Source organism: Arvicanthis niloticus, chromosome 1 (genome assembly GCF_011762505.2).
Source record: "Arvicanthis niloticus isolate mArvNil1 chromosome 1, mArvNil1.pat.X, whole genome shotgun sequence".
In the NCBI taxonomy this organism is placed as follows: Eukaryota; Metazoa; Chordata; class Mammalia; order Rodentia; family Muridae; genus Arvicanthis; species Arvicanthis niloticus.
This window is the reverse complement of record NC_047658.1, coordinates 110442144-110456924: the sequence shown is the minus strand read 5'-3', so window position 1 is coordinate 110456924 and position 14781 is coordinate 110442144. Positions and strand designations below refer to the sequence as shown.

General features: G+C 45.8%; 1 protein-coding gene across 17 annotated transcripts in view; it reads right to left on the bottom strand.

Annotated features, from left to right (window-relative positions):
- The window catches only part of Shank2 (SH3 and multiple ankyrin repeat domains 2), a 441204-nt gene that overhangs the window by 407358 nt on the left and 19065 nt on the right, over window positions 1-14781 (bottom strand). For 16 of the 17 annotated variants that reach the window (XM_076914200.1, XM_034510387.2, XM_076914238.1 and 13 more), the window contains one exon: window positions 6164-6258. The exons of the other annotated variant lie outside the window; for it this stretch is intronic. The gene's annotated coding sequence lies outside the window, so the exon portion shown is untranslated. The remainder of the gene's footprint in view (window positions 1-6163; window positions 6259-14781) is intronic. 17 annotated transcript variants of the gene reach the window in all.

Here is a 14781-nt window from a genome sequence, read left to right as displayed (position 1 = left end):
CCCTTGCCAAATTGACACACAAGTACATAATTATTAAATCATAATATCCGCTCCGTTTATCTCCAAGACCTTATGTTAATATCACAATGAACAACTTGGTGAGACTTTTAAATTCTTGCAGTCTCTAACAATTTCAACACTTGGGGCTGGAGAGAGGGCTCAGGGATTAAGAGCAGCGCTGCTCTTTCAGAGGACCTGAGTTTGATTCCCAGCACCAACATGACAGCTCACACCTGTCTGTGACTCCACTTCCAGGGGACCTGGCACCTACGCTGGCCTCCACAAGTACTGCATGCACATGCTTCACAGACATACATATATATATTTTTTTTATTTCAACACTTTAAAAAAAGTCTAGTCTCTTTAAAATAGCCAATATCTCTTTAGTCCAGGCTCTCATTTGTGAGCTCCTGTAAGAAAAGATCCAAATCAATCTAAGTACTTTCTTATTCCAAGAAGGAAGAACCTGAGAACAGTCTTAGTCTGAACAAAGCAAAATCAAACACAACAGTCAGTGTACGTTACATCCTGTAGCTCAACGTCATGCATCTGGGCCTCGCTTGCCATCTTCTGGGCTCCACAGGCCCAGACAGCTCCACTTCTCCAGCTCTGCTGTGCACAGCACACATAATTCAGAGGCTCAGGCAGACTCCATTCCACAGCTGCTGCTGCCCTTGGTGATCTTCCCATTGTCCTGGTATTCCAGTGTCCCTGATCTCCATGATCCTGGCATCTCCAGTGGCTGGAGTCACCACATGTTGTTCCTCCACCCATGGCCTTCTGGCCTCTCTTCAGGGACTCCAGCCTGCTACAGGATGCCAAGCTTCAGCCCCTCTCCATGACCCCTTGAACCTTGGAGTCTCTACGATACCTCCCAACAGAACCCTAGTTTCAGGAGCAAACTATAACCTGGAGCAAGGCTGGCCATCACTGTTTAGTGGGTAAACCTCCTATTTTTCCATCTGGAAACTGATTACTGGGTATGAGAAGTGTCCTTGGCATCCAAGAAGGGTTGTTGCAGCCTAAGAGAGTAACAGGAATGGCTCTCCCCTCCTCAGGGTGCAATCAGGAGTAATCCACCCTATTTTGTCAGTCTGCCAGCCAAGAGAGGCTTGTCACTTTGCGAACAGTTCCTCTCCTCTCTCCAAACCCACGAGCAGTAAAAGCATTTGTCTACCTACAATCTCCCACCACCCCACCCCCCATTGCCACACCACTGGCAATCACCAAGGTGTAGAATCAGTCTACAAGGTCCCAAGCAATGGAATATTATCCAGCTGTGGGAAAGAGCAAGGCACTAATACAGGCTACAGAGTGGATGAGCCTTGAGAACCCTACGCCAAGTGAAATCACACAGTGTTAAAGGCCATATTCTGTCTTCTAACCATTTCTACACAGTGTCCAGAAGTGTAGTTACTCAGAGCCAGGGGGTGGTAAAGAGTGACCTAGGGGTTGACCTAGGGGTTTTTTCATGAGGGGGTAAGAATATTCTAGAATAGACTGTGGTATGGTGGTTCAGCATACCTAGGAACCACTGACTTGGACACGTTACAGTGGTAAACATCTCCAACAGAACAACACCAATAAGATGAGGACATTTTAAAAGAGGATGTGTTATATTGGCTTGCACGACACTGTCTGGGTAGTTAACTATAGCTGGCTCACCCAGAGTGATGGAGGGTTTGGCAGCTGCTCAGTCAGGGAGGCTGAAAGCTAAAGACCTGAGGGAATCCTGAAGGGCTGCTGGGACTGTCTACAGCAGAAGGCTGACAAAATTGGTCCTAGTATTGGTGAAGCTCAATGATTGGCCTCTGAACTTGCCACTGAGAAGGATGGTAAGCAAGCAAAGTTTCCTTCATCCCATTCTTTTATCTGGGCTGCCGTTGACATCAAGTGTGGGTCCTCCCACTTCAAATAATCTGATCAAAAAAAAAAAAAAAATCCTTCACAGGAGCACCCAGAGGACTGTTCCAGTTGATTTCCAGATCCGGTCAGCCATCAGAGTAAGTTTTATGTGAATCTTACATCAATTTGTAAATTGTTAGGAAAAAATAACCCTAAAGGTAAAACTGTGCCGCTACCCATTAGGAAGTAAAGTCCTGTTTTCCTAGCCAGCGGCTACCCGATTAGTCTTCTGTTGACTTCTGGAATCTCTAATGTCGATGATTTCATTCACAGCAGTGTAGATGCCTGCAGCTTTGGCTATGGCTCTGCTTGTCCTAGACAGGGTGGCTGGCCACCATGTGCAGCTCAGGTAATCAGAATCCTACCTGATGAGTCGTGGTATCCATGTGGCCATCTTGCCTTCTACAGTGATCCAGCATCTTCTGGTCCAGTGTATGGTGGCTGCTCACATCTCTCTTGTACCCCATCTCCTGGAGGCACAGCTGCTGGACAGTATACACTGTTTGCAAAGCTCTGAAAGCCAGGCCACCTCTGCTGTTGGATCCTGGCCATCTCTGGTGTGCCTCTCCTAGGGCAGGACTTCTGAGGAAGTGGCTGTGAATCCCACTTTACCTCCACAGGCTCCCATAGCTGAGGGCTCAATCCATATTGCAGGCTACACATCCCCTGCACTGGCTCCCCTCTGTCTGCCCTCTGTCACTGTTGCCACCTTCATGTGCACTTGAGCTTGATCCCCACTGTGACATTTCAGGTTTAACAAGACACACTTTCTCAAAGCTGCAGTTTGCAAAGCCCATGGTGCTGATGTTGACTCCTTAGCTGCATTTCACTCTACCCTGTGAAAACATTAAGCCGCTATTCTGCAGGCAGAAGGCTGTGGTCCAGAGAGTTCTAGACTCATGGACCACATATAGAGTGACAGCCAAAACTGGCCCACAGTTCCTGGGGTAGGTGATGTCCTCATGATTTCTCGTCCACCTTCCTGCCTCAACTTTGACCCCGGCAACATTCTCTGAAAGTCCCTCATATTGAAGGTCTGATGTACATGTCATAGACTGCAGGCCAAATTCTCTGGGCAGTGTGTGTGTGTGTGTGTGTGTGTGTGCTATGTGCAGGTACAGTACTCCAGTGTGTGCTCAAACAGAATTCACAGCAGGACATCAAGTATCTTCCTGTATCTCCAATTTATTACCTCAAGCCAGGTCCTTTCACCAACCTCCTACCTCATGCTTCGTCTTGCACTTTGTTCACAAAAGCTAACCCTCCCTACAGCCTCAGTATCCCAGAGATCACAGGACAGTGCTGCCTGCCATCCTTGCTGCCCGCCTAGGAAATTGCCACCAGGCGTTCCCACGGTAACCAGTGTGCTGCCAAGGGAACCTGAGCCCTCAGAACTGGATGCCCACACCTGTCTTCTTGCTGAGTGAAATCCAGAGGCTTGAAAAGGAGCCCATCACACCCTGTGCAGGTCTCCTACAACCATTCCACAACGTACAAAAGCCTGGCCTTGAGCAGCAGAGATTTGCTCCTGGAAGCCAATGTCAACAACTCAGGACCCCCAGCTGGATCGATGTGAGCAATACTGTACTCTCCCAGGCCCTCAAACCCCAGAAGGGTCCCCCTCCATCTTTCAGCTTCAGACATTCCTGAGCCATGGCTGTGTCTTTCTGCTTCTGCCTCCACCTCCTCCTCCACCTCCACCTCCTCCTCCTCTTCCTCTTCTTCTTCATTCCCTTCATCATCATCATCATCATCATCATCATTGTATGTATGTAAGATATATGTATGTCACACATGTGGCGGTCAGAGAACTGTTGGGTGGAGTCTGTCCTCTCCTACCTTCATGTGGGTTCTGCAGATCAAACCCAGGTCCCTAGGCTTTCACGATAAGCACTTTACCCACATGGCTACATCTCTCCAGGCTCTGCCTTGGCTTCATGAGGCATTGTTTCCTCCATCTCCAAGCTTCCCTCAGCCCCATACAAGGGCTCTGATGACATTAGTAGACTAGCAAGAGTAACCAGGCCATCTCGCACGCACAAGGCCCTCAACTCAGTCATGTTACCAGCTCCCTTAAGGCCACACAAGATCAAGGGTTCAGAATTCTGTGGGTTTGGGGCCATCTGCCAACCTGTCACATGCTTCTGGTGGCAGGTCCCCAAAGCAATCTCAGAGATGACAAAGATGGTTCATCAGCTTTGATAGGTCCTTGAGCTCAGCCATTGCCATCCAGCTAAATAGCACTCACCAAGAGAGGGTCGTTGGCTCCCATGGTACCCAATGACAAACCGGGCTCTGGGCAGCAAGGGACAGAGTGACCTGATTTTGCTCACATTGCACAGACAGCATGAAGATGGAAGAGTAGCCCCTACTTGCTGAAGCCAAACTCCTAAGAAGACAGGGCCACATTCCCTGTCACGATCCACCCAATCCTGGGTCCTCCAGGCTTATCTTCCGGCAGGTCCTACATGTGATCACAGGCCTAGCAACTGACATGTCAGACCAACAAAAAACAGTTTTCCCAATTACAGTTCCCTGGCACACATGTGAGGAAGTGCTGAGCACAAGGCTAGGCCCCATGGAACCCTGAGGTGACTCATTCTCTCCCCAGCAAGACAGTCAAGGACCCAAGGCCCTGACTAAAATGATGGTGACATCCAGCTGCTGTCTCCCCATGTACAGCCCTGCCACACCTGACTGTACACCCAGCCCTCTGCACACAAAGTTATTCAGCAGAAACCACTGTAAGGTTCTATAAGCAGAAACCCAACCCTCAGTCTCCGGGACCTCAAACTTCCCAGGACAAAGAGGTGCACTGACCTCCTGCAGCACAGATACCACAAAGGGCCTGCCGATGGTGGTTAAAGGAAGTCCTTCCACACCATGATGCACCAGCTCGCACATCCACTAGGATGGCAGTCATCACCCAGCTCTTGGAAGTTCAACAGAGTCCCACAGCACCCACTGCAAGACATCTACCCAAGAAAAAGGAAAACACCCATCTACATGACATGGTCATATGATGCAATATGCCTCCCCAAATGCAAAATGGTCCCCATACGAAGAACTGATGCTCAAACACACACTACAACATGGGGCAGACATAACCCCCTGGTCAGATCTGATTCCATTGTGTCAGTCCCCAGTCAGACACCCATATACACAGAAAGCCTGGGGGTGGAGAGAGGGAGTGCTCAATGGGGCAGAGCCTGCCCTGGGAAGCCACTGGTAATGACCACATGACAGAGTAAAAGTCATCAAACTACCCAGTGGAAACTGCTACATGGGAAGTTTGTGTTGTATGTATTCTAGCACAATCAGCAGACTAAAATGTTATTTCTGGAAAGGGTAGTTGGCAGGCACCAGCCTGCAGCCACAGTTGGCCTCTGAACGGGAACAAGACACTGGGCCCCGTACCCACCCTCCAAGAGACAGAGGTGCTGCCAGCCCCACCCTTCCACATCTACTTCTCTCCCCTCCTGAAAAGACCATCCCAAGTATGGAGAAACCCTCTAGGCTGATGAAGCACTGGCAGGTGTTTAAAACACCCACTGGTAGAGAACGTGGCTTGAAGTGACCCAGAATGCATTGGGAAAGTGAAATATTCAAGATCATGTGACACAACAGTCACTACAAAGGAGACAACTGAAAGCCATACAATAGGGGCTGGGAGCTGGCTCAGAAGATAAAGTGCCTGCCTTCCAGGCCTGAGGACCTGAGTTCAGATCCCCAGCATCCATGTAAAGCTGTGCATGCATGACAGAACACATTTGCAAAGCCAGGGATGGAGGGTAGAGAAAGATAGCCTGTGCTCCAGGCTTAGTGAGAGGCCCTATTTCAAAATGTACGCTGGAAAACAAGAGAGGAAGATGTCTAACACTGACCATATGTGTATATACACCTCCATACACATACAGCTTATTCTTTTAAAAAGAGAGAAAATCACACTGTATATTTACACACACATGCACATACACACACACCATACACATAGATGTGTACCCATACACGCACACTCCATACACATACAGCTTATTCTTTTAAAGAGAGAGAAAACCACACTGTAGACTTAACACACACATATGCATGTGCATGCACATACACATACATACCACACACATGGACGCAGACATGCACATGCGCACACACACAAATCACAGAAACAATCTAACAATGTTTTGGGCAGGTTTATGGTTTTTTTCTTGGACAATATCAGCACTGTCCCTGTGACAGGACAAGCAACTAGGTTCCCACTCACCAGAGGTGTCAGCACACCAGGTCCCACAGGAAGGCTCCCTACAGCAGCCACAGCCTGGACTCTGGATGGTGGGGAGAGTGGAGAAGCTTCAAGACCTGTAAAGACAGGAGCCAGGGCACCGTCAGGAGGGGCTGCAAAAGGCACAGGGTCCAACTCTCCACAGACTTTGGTTTTTCTGAGCTTAAAAAGTCCAACAGTTGGACTTTTTCTTTACACATATGGAGTAGTTATGCTGGTCCCCTATCCCAGTGCAGCTGAGCCCCGGATACCAGACACAAATCAAACAGGTTTCTGGGAGCCAGGCCACGGGTGGCCAGTGGAACACCTGTGAGTGTCCTGGTCTTTTGCCTCTTCGTCCCACACACGTCCTTGTTGTGTAGCTATTTCCTCAGGGAGAAAAGAGGGATCCAAGGTGCCCAGGACTAAGACAATTAAAGCTGAGGAAATTAAAAGACACACAAGGACCCGACTAAGACTTTATGAACAGTGACAGGTGCTGGGGAGAGGGTACTCTCTGGAGGGGTACTCTGAGGGTACTCAGTGGAGCTGCCTGCAAGCTATACAAGGAGCCCATGGGATTCAGCTTTCTTGGTCATCAGCCATGCTGGGTGTGGGGCTTTCCAGCAATGCAGCTCCCTTTAAGTCATCTATGCTCCTGCATGTGTAACCCTGACCGACCCATGGCTTTGTGAGCAATGGTCCTGCATCTTTCTAAGCACAGCCCCCATATGCACTCCTGTGAATCACCTGATAAGCTCACTGGTTCACTGAGGTAGACTCTGGTGGAATAATTTCTTTGGTCTGTGCTTTGGTTATCAGTGTTCATGTTGTACTAGAAAAAGTCACGAAACCACACAGAAACCACAAGCCAGAAATCCTAGTGGGATGGAGAAATCCCACGATCAAAGCCCTCTCTTCAGTCAAAAGACATTTTAGCAACTCTGGCCAGACACTCAGAACCAAGGTCCCTACCTGCCCCAGCAGCAAGGCCAAGTGAGAGCATGGATTTCTAACCGGAATGGCTGTACCAGGGCCCCTAGCTCTGCCAGGCGGGGAGGTGGGGAGAGAGATGTAACCACTGCCCTTAAGGATCCTCTCCTTCCCTCCAGTACTGGCTTGGCCATCTCAGAGAGCCTGGGCCTCCAGGCACCAGGCAGCCGCAGTACATCCATCCCTGTGCTCTGGGCTATTATCTAGAAGATGAGTAGAGGCAGACCTTCCACACTGTCCAGGGGCAAGGCTACTCCACCAATGACATCAGTAGAAGGCATATGGCCACTCCCACACCTTCCAGTAGAGACAGAGGCTTCTCCAGGCTGGGATCTGTAGAAGCCATGAACTCCAGCTAAAGGAGGTGAGGCAAGGCGCATGCTCACCTTCCCTATGGAAGCAACACTAGAAAACAGGAGTTATCTGAGAGTGGTGGTGCATATGTAAAATCCCAGCACTGAAGAGTTGAAGGCAAGAGGATCAGAAATTTAAGGCCAGCCTTGACTATATAGTGTGTTCTGGGCTAGCCTGAGCTACACTAGACCCTGTTTCAAAAGTGGGGGGAGAGAAGGCAGAAGAGGAGGAGGAGGGAGAAGAAGAGGAGGATAAACCCATGAAAGTTCACATCAAGTTACATCATTATTAAATGTGTGAAAACTAATGACAATGGAAAAGTCTAGAAAACAAATTGAGGAACACAACGCCTTAAATATAAGGCAGGGACCATGAAAAAAATCTAAACTTCTCATCAACAACCATGGAGTCAAAAGAAGGCAGCACAGGACTTAGCAAGTGAAGACAGAAGACTGCCAAATGCTCTGTGTGGGGGAAGAGCAAAGCAGAGCACTCATGGATCTGTCAGTGGCAGACCTGTTGTCAAGATGGCCAAAGTAGGGCCAGCAAGATGGCTCTGCAGGTATAGACCCCATGACCTGAGTTAATCTCCAGAACCCACCTGTCTTAATCAGCTTTGACTGTCAACTTGACACAGACTAGAGTCACCGGAGAAGGGAGTCTCGGCTGAAGGATTGCCTGTGGGCATGTCTGTGGAGAACTGCCTTGATTGTTAACTGATGTTGGAGGACCCAGGGCACTAAACATGAGCCTGTAAGTGAGCCAGAAAGTTGTGTTCCTCCATGATTTCTGCTTCAAGTCCCTGCCCTGACTTCTCTCACCAATCGAAGTCTTTCCCTCACCCTCTCTCTGTGACCTGAATGTGTAAGCTAAATAAACCCGTTTCTCTCCAAGTTGCTTTTGGTCAGAGTGTTTCACTACAGTGACAGCAAGCTGCAGGGAGAAAAACAACTCCACACAGTTGTCCTCTGACCTTCAAGTGTGCATTATGGCATGTGTACCAACCTCACATACACACATTATACACACACAAGCACATACATACAATAGTAATAAATGCAATATTTTTAAAGGATGGATAAAGTAACCTCTTCAAACAAAGAAATGACTAAAGAAGCAGGACAGTGAAGCACAAAGGGAAAATGCATATGATAAGCAAAAATGTGCAATATTCCCCCTTCCCAAATTTTCTTTGTTTGACAATCACATTTTTAAAAAACTGTAGCACATCTGATAAGACTTTAAATGCACATAAAGGAAATACTTGGCAATTACAAGTGGGGAGGGCAGAGGATCATAAAATAATAAAGTATATATTCTACTCAAACCAGTTCCATAGTAAGTGGTAATAAAGCTAGTGTGTACTGTGCCTAGAGCAAACAGTTATGTAACAGATGAACTCAAAAACACTACTTAATGCAGATAAGCCAAAATGAGACTCCATGTAAAGATTTACATAACCCACAAAAAGGAAAGAAAAAAAAAAAAAACCCAGAAAACCCCAAAGAACTAACATAAGCCCTTGCATGCAGTAATTCCATTAAATGTAAATGGTCAAAAGTATGGCAACTAAAAAATAAAGCAGGTTCTTTTAAAAAACATAATTATATGAGGATGCAATTGGAACTAATTATATTTAGTTCCAATACAATGCTACAGGCAGGTAGAAAACAGAAATGATGCAAAACACATTCTATAACATAAATTCAAGACAATCAAGACAGCTGTGGCAACAGTCGAGAGCAATCCTGATATACATGCACAAACTAGAGCAGCAAAGAGCATGCAAAAACTGACAGGCTGACAGGAAAGAGGCAACTCCACACTTCATCACACTGAGCAACTGCACAACAAATTCTTTTCAATTACTCATGAGAATCCATAGTTCTCAATGTATACATTACAATTAATAAGAATCTCAAATTCTATATTACTATCTCCAGAAGCTTGAAAGTAGACACCAAATTTTGCAAACATATAGGCAAATCAGGAAGACCTGGAGGCCATCATATGAGGGAAAATAAGCCAGGCACAGAAAGACAAAGTCCACATAGTCCCATTTGTAGAACTTAAGAAGTAGATTGCATAGGAGCACATACTAGAATGGGGGTATTAAAAATCCAGGATATGGAGGGGAGAGAGGGGGCAATGATAGGATGGATAATGGATGTCAGAACACAGCACAAGAGGAAAACAATCCTAGAGGTATACAGCACAATAGAACAATTATAGTCTACAAGTAATCATATGTTTCAAAATAACTAGAGGTGTTGAAAGTGACCAATATATGGAAACAATAACATGAAAAGATGGAAGTGTTAATCACCCTGACTTGAGCAGTATACATTGCATACACATCAGTTATAATGCTATAACTCATACAAAGAAAAAGTGTTGAGGCATCAGCACAGACCACACAGACACCCTATGGACAATACAGGAGGCATCAGCACAGACCACACAGACACTCTGTGGATGATACAGGAGGCATCAGCACAGACCACACAGACAACATACTCAATGGACAAGGCAGGAGGCATCTGCATAGACCACACAGACAACATACCCCGTGGATAAGGCAGGAGGCATCAGCACAGACAACACAGGCAGCAGCTATGGCAGAACATTATAATCAGCTTCACATTATGTTTATTTCACAGTAAAAATGAAATAAGCCAATTCATCAAGAAATGAAATTACAACACACCCAATGTGAATAGTCAATTTAGATAATTCCCTATACCCATTAGGAAATTTAATTCTTAGTTTTAAAACCCAGTTTTGAATGAAAAGGAGGCCTCTAGACACACCTGATTTCACTGGGGAATTGTATGAAATAGTTAAAGGAGAATTGAAGTGAGAGTGGGTAGGAGAGGGTGAATAAAGCCAACATACATTAAATGCATGTATGAAACTATCAGAATGTTTTAAAATACTTGTAAGAGAAAGATTAATTAATAATTCCAACTCTACACAATGTCTCCTAGAAAACAGAAGAAGAGAGAACATGTCCCAATTCACTGAATGAAGCCCTCAGTAAGAACACTGGTATCAACAGAAAAATAAAGTTTTGTGAAGAACTCTGGTATCAATATTAGGAAAGCCAAGAGATGAACATAAATTCCCTGAAGGGAAATACTTGAAAAAAATATTAACAAATGGGGCTGGGGCTACAGCTCACTTGGTAGAGCCCTCAGTTCCATTCCTATTACTGCAAAAAAAAAAAAAAAAAAAAGTGCATGGTGTAATCAATCTCAGCACTGGAGAGGGAGAGTTCAAAAGTCACCCCTGGCACCCCTGGCTACATAGTGAGTTCAATCTGAGACTCTAACTGATTCTCTCTCTCTCTCTCTCTCTCTCTCTCTCTCTCTCTCTCTCTCTCTCTCTCTCACGCACACACACACACACACTATACTGCACTATTTGGATATAAATATATATTAGCAAATATATGATTCAGCCATATATGAAAATAAATATACACCATGACCAAGTGGAGTTCATTTCAGGATGCAAGGTTGGTTCAATATTTTATTTTTAAAAGTTAATTTTAAAAAGATGTCATCCTGAAAAAAATTAACAAAATTTAACATCTATCTGTGGCAAAGACTCTCATAAAAATAAAATGAGAATTTCCTCAATTTAATATCTACCAGGAAACCCATTAACTTGCAGTCATTAAAAAATGAAGGGATAGGTACTTTCCTGGAAAAGCTTGTACCCTCAGGATGAGTTGAAGGTGTCATCTGTCACTGCTACTGGGCACAGCACCAGGTGCTCCCATAAGTGCAACAAGGTAGAAAAATTAAAACCCATCTACAAGTAAGCTGCTTCTCAATTATAGAACACCAGAAGGAGTCTAGAAAATCAAGAATCCTCCAGAAATAATAGATGAGGATTGAGACATGGAGATCACAAGATACAAGATGAACACTCAGAGCCAGCAAGATGGCTCAACAGAGAAGGGAGCTTGCTGCCAAGTCTCAGGACCTGAGTTCAATCTCTGGGTCCTGAATGATGGAGAGAGAGGAGTGACTCCCCCAGGTTGACGTCCACATGCACACCACCAATATACACATACAATTAATAACTAAATCTATAAAAAAAAAAGCAAGATGAGCATATAAATACCAATACCAACTCTAAATGACACAGTGCTACATAGCTCTTCCAAGAAGAAAGGAAAGGAAAGGAAAGGAAAGGAAAGGAAAGGAAAGGAAAGGAAAGGAAAGGAAAGGAAAGGAAAGGAAAGGAAAGGAAAGGAGAGAAGGAAGGGAGGAAGGGAGGAAGGGAGGAAGGGAGGAAGGGAGGAAGGGAGGAAGGGAGGAAGGGAGGGAGGGAGGGAGGGGAGAGAGAGAGAGAAAGAGAGAGAGAGAGAGAGAGAGAGAGAGAGAGAGAGAGAGAGAGGAAAATAAATGCTTAAGGGGACAGCAGGATGGCTCAGCAGGTAAAGGAGCTTGCTGCCAAATCTCAGGACCTGAGATCAACCCCTGGGTCCTTCATGATGGAAGGAGAGAATTGATTCTCCCTGATTGACCTCTCACTTCCACATGCATACCTATCCCACCCAACACGAACTAACAGGTAAGTGTAAAAAATAAATTCTTAGGTATAAGTACAATAAAACATGTCTAGGAGGTGTATTCTGACTCTGCACGGTGATGACAGAAATCATATATACATTTTTTAAAGATTTATTTTTACTTTAGGTGTATGTGTGTTCTGCTTCCATGTGTATGTATTCATACCGTGTGTGTACAGTGACCTCAGAAGTCAGAAGGGGGCATCAGATCTCCTGGAACTGGAGATAAAGACAGTTGTAATCCATCATGTGGGTGCTGGGAATTGGACCTAGGTTCTCTGTAAGAGCAGCCAGTGCTCTTAACAGCTGGACCTAGCTCTCCAGCCTGCCTAGCACAATGGGATCCCTGGGCTAGATCATCAGCTTACACAAATGCACAAATGTGCGCATGTGCGCGCACGCACACACACACACACACACACACACACACACACACACACACACACAGAGCTGATTCCCAGGCCATGGACAGTTTAGTGAGACAGGGTCATTTACAGTCAACAACATTGGAAGAGTTACATATCCACATGAAAAATAAGCTGTTTCAAAAAACAGAATTTTATGCAAATGTTTGATAGCCTTTCATGAAAGCATGAAGCTTTTAGTAAAACTAAGAAGAATTCTTCAGGGTGCAGATGAGGCAGCGCCTGCTTGAACTCCTGCAAAGGCAGCGCAGGGATGCAGCAGCCTAGGCAGGACTATAGGGAGATCAAAGCCTCCCCCTCCTGACAGCCCTGATGAAGGGCCAGAGACACAAACCACAGTGAAAATTTGCAAAGCACACACTTGATTCACAGAGTGCTCACTGCTCATCAGTGAAACCCCAAACCAAGACAAGCCAGGTCGGAACAAATGAAACAGGGGAATGTTTAACAGAGGAAGACACAGACAGCTATAAGCCATGAAGCTGTTCATCCTCAGTCATCAAAGGTACAAATGCCACCCCTGGGAAGGTTAGGAATGGAGCCAGAATCAGCACCAGGGACACCTACACAGTATGTTATGGGACCAGTTCCATTAGATACATGATGGAGTATTATTCAGTCATAATAAAAGAGGAAAACATCCTTTGTAAGAGAAAAATCAATGTGATTGGATATCATAAAAAGTTAAATAAGCCAGGCTTAGAAAGGTACTGGCTTGTTTTTCTCTCACGAGGCAATCCCAAAAAGATTCTCTGAGAAAATGAAGGAGAACACGGGAGGCAGAAGAGGAAAGGGGCACGGGGCAGGGGAAGAGTATGGTCAATACTGTTGAATGGGGCATCTTTAGGAAGCCCATCACTCACTATAAATAATATATGCTGATAAAATGTCCTTACAGCCAAAACACTAAGTAAAATCAGCCATGACTCTACTCCTATCAGGACAGTTAAAATAGAAAATATTAATGCCGCCTGTTTTCAAGACGGTGGAAGACCTGGATGGAACTCGATCATGCAGACATTACTGGTGAGGAAATTAAATGTCGAAGCTGCTCTGAAAAACAGTGCCACGGTTTCTCTCTATCTTTAGTTTATTTGATTAGGGGTTTAGGTGGGGGGGGGGGTGAGTTGTTTGCCTGCTTGCTTGGTTTTAAACCTTTTTAAAAATTTATTTTATTTTACGTGTATGGGTGTTTTGTCTGCATGTATCTCTGTGCACCACATCCATGCAGCATCCATGGAGGCCAGAAGGGGGGCATCAGATCCCCTGAAACTGGAGTTAGAGACGGTTGTGAGCTGCCAGGTGGGTGCTGAGAACTGAACCCAGGTTCTCTGTAAGAGCAGTCTGTGGTCTTAGCCACTCAGCCATCTCCCCAGCTTCCCTTGCTTGCTTTGAAGTTGGGGTCTCACGTATCACAGACTGGCCTCAAACTCACCATGTAGCAGAGAACAACTTAGAACTCTTGAGTGCTCCTGCATCCACCTCCTAAGTGCTGAGATCACAGATTGTGTGTCTCAAGCAGAGCTATGTTGCCTCTGACACCCCATTCAAACAAAACATGGGGGATTCGCCACAGCAGTGCTCTGGGGTATCCACATGAAGAGGAAGCCGCAGACCAGGGACACAGCTCTGCAGCAGAATGCCTGACTAGCAACAGATAAACATCTAACACCAAAAATTGCTGCTAGAAAAATCTCACCTCAGTAGCGGCATTGCCTTCTACCTAACTGGTGTAGAAAAAGAAAGGCAAACGGAGATCAAAAGCACAGCAGGAGCAGAAACAATATGGTCGAAGCAAAACCCATCCAGTTGAGATCAGAAAAGCCATAGAGGATCAAGGAGGGCGAAGGCACTTATCTGAAGAGTGTGACAGCGGGCGAGCCTTTGTCTACCTAAGGAAAGCACAAGGACTGGGATGTCCAGTGATGGAAAACAGGAACTGACCACACTAGGAAAGGGAGGTACGGGCTGGGGGGAGGCTGAGCAACTTCCAATGGACACATCACTGGACAGGAGATAAAGCCACAAAATCTGTTCCTGGCACCCACACTAGGCAGTTCACAACCACAGCCACCTGTAACTACGGCTCCAGGGGGCCCAACGCCTCTGGGCTCCATGGGCCCTGAGCTCATCTGCACACACAGACACAAAGACATAATTTAAATTTTTTGTAAAGAAACGATCTGGGCAGGTCTCTAATGAGCAGAAACTGAATCAATAATTTGAAAAGTCTTACAAAGAGAACCTGAGGCTGAGGTGGCTTCTCA